Consider the following 2,895-nt stretch of genomic DNA (forward strand, 5'->3'; position numbering starts at 1 on the left):
AAAGGTTACATGGTTCCAAATTCAGTGTTCTTTCCATAATGCCAGATGACTAACCTGAAGATGAACATGGATGAGGAACCTGAAAAAGTTTGCTGGATCTATTTCAATGTCTGTCAAAATAAATGTCTCTCAATGCTCTGTGCCTGAACTACTTATTATCTCAGAAAATTTATCACTTTTTTTGTTTTCAGTCATTTTTTTGTTACATTTGACTTTGCAAAAGTATTTGGGTTTTTTTGGCAAAGATCCTCAAGTAGTTTCTCATTTCTTTCTCTGGCTCATTTTACAGATGAAGAAACTGAGGCAAACAATATGTAGTGATTTCCTCAGGATCACATTGCTGGTGAATGCTGAATTAAGTCTTCCTCAGAGCAGACACAGCATCCTACTGTTCCACCTGACTGTTCTTATCTGCTCAAATGATCTGAATATATAAATTCAGAAAAATAGTTTTCAGATAAGTCTTTCCTTCACTGAAAGTTTTCCAAATAATTTTTTGACATCCTTAAGGCATTTCTGGATAGCCACTATCTGAAATTCAAGTGCCAAATTCAGCCTAGAATTTTCAGTATCTACGGGTATAAGGGAAGATGTCTTCAAATAATTCCACCATTGATTTACTTAGAATCTATTATTTTCTATAAACAAGAGGCTGGGATTGAAGAGTTCATTGTATATTGATTTTGGAATCTTTTAAGCCACTTACTCACTTAGACCAACTGGGAAAAAAATAACTTTTACTTGGTTTGAGTCTTTGGATATATACAACACAGAGATACAGGAGGTCAATTAAAAGAGACAAAAATAATCATTTCAGAATTCCACACATACACATATGCATTACATATATATATATATATATATATATATATATATAATATATATATACACACACACACACACACACACACATATATATATATATATATATATATATATATATATATATATATATATATCTGGGTGTGTGGGTACATTTGTGTCTGTATTGAGATTACATGCACATAACATATATGTTTATTACTAATTTCATGTTTTCTTTTAATGGAAATAAAAAGTATATGTTAGAAGATGATATACCAAGCATCATACTACAAATATAAAAATTGAGATGTAGCATTTAAAAGAGAGAAAAGATATAGACAACACAGAATCTTGATATTGACGATTATGACGATTAACACAGCTCACTAGATAATGTATTTGTTGACATTTTTCATCACTACTCATACCCATTATCCTTCTGCATTTCAATATTGATATTTTCCCAAGCAATATCTTTCATAGAACACATTCATTCCAAAATTATAATGGAATATTAAACCCCTTTTTTGTGTCATATAACATTACAAGAGAACAATTAATGCAACTGATTTAGATTCCCTTTGCCCAAAATCTTTTGACACCATACCTTTCTCATGGCCTTCTTCATTTCAGTGTTTCTCAGAGTATAGATTAAAGGATTGAACATTGGAGCAATGATGGTATAAAATGGAGCAAACACCTTATCTTCTGGATAGGTGGTAGGAGGTCGAAGGTAGGAAAAAATTGCAGGTACAAAAAATAAAATGACAACTGTGAAATGAGACCCACAGGTAGAGAGAGCTTTCCGTCGCCCTTCAGCTGAATGTGTGCGTAGAGTCCATAAGATAATAGCATAAGAAACAAATAAGATCACAAAAATTACCAAGACAATTATCCCTGAATTGATTACAACAAGAACACCAGTCATGTAAGTATCTGTACAAGCAATTTTCAGTAAGGGGAAGACATCACAGAAATAATGATCAATTTCATTGGGGCCACAGAAGGGTAATTTGAGAGTCATGGATAATTGAGGAAAGGAGTGAGCAGCTCCTCCAACCCAAGCAGTTAGAACAAGAAGGTTGCATTTCTTTCTGCTCATGATGACCATGTAGTGGAGGGTTTATAGGCAAATAGCGGTTCAAGGTCACGGCGGATGAAGACCTCGATAACTCCAAAAAAATGCATACTGAAGACTTGAAACATGCAATAATCATAGGAGATAGTTTTTCTCTTGGTTAATAGATTCTGAAGTAATTTTGGTGTAACGGTAGAAGTATAATAGATGTCCATAGAAGACAAAATGACTGAGAAAATAGTACATTGGCTGGTGGAAAAGATGACTAAAATGGATAGATATGAGGATTACAAGGTTTCCTATGAGAAGACTGATGTAACAGAAGAAAAAAAAGAAAAAACAAAATAGCTGTGTGTTTGGATCATTGGATAGTCCAAAGAGAATGAATTCTGTGACATTGCTCTTAGTCCCCATTTTGTTTTTGGAATTTTATATTCAGGATTAAGTTTTATCTGAAATTAGAAGAAATGTGTTAGTATAAAGCATATTCCTAAAAAAAAATCTAACAGCAAGACATACAATCAGAAATTCCATTTAAAATAACTGTTGATAACATAAAATATTTGGAACTCTATCTACCAGAAGAAAGTCCAAAACTATATGAACACAATTACAAAACACTTTCCACACCAATAATGTCAGATCCAATCAATGGGAAAAATATTAAGTGTTCATGGGTAGGCTGAGCAAATATAATAAAAATGTTAATGCTACCTCAATTAATCTATTTATTCAGTGCCATCCATACCAATCAAACTCCCAAGATATTATTTTACATATCTAAAAATAATGATAAAGTTCATCAGGAAGAAGAAAATTTGATGAATTTCAAAGGACTTGATGAAAAAAATACAAATGGAGGTGGCCTTGCTGTGCCAGACCTTAAACTATATTATAAAGCAGCAGTTATCAAAAACACTTGGTTCTGGCTTAGAAATAAAGTAGATGATCAGTGGAATAGGTTATGCTCACAGGACAAAATACTCAATGGCTATAGCAATCTATTGTTTGAC

General features: G+C 32.6%; 1 pseudogene; it reads right to left on the reverse strand.

Annotated features, from left to right (window-relative positions):
- Positions 1 to 1,314: 1,314 nt before the first annotated feature.
- Positions 1,315 to 2,296, reverse strand: LOC116419937 (annotated as a pseudogene).
- Between the last annotated feature and the right edge of the window lie 599 nt (positions 2,297 to 2,895).

This window comes from Sarcophilus harrisii, chromosome 6 (genome assembly GCF_902635505.1).
Source record: "Sarcophilus harrisii chromosome 6, mSarHar1.11, whole genome shotgun sequence".
In the NCBI taxonomy this organism is placed as follows: domain Eukaryota; kingdom Metazoa; phylum Chordata; class Mammalia; order Dasyuromorphia; family Dasyuridae; genus Sarcophilus; species Sarcophilus harrisii.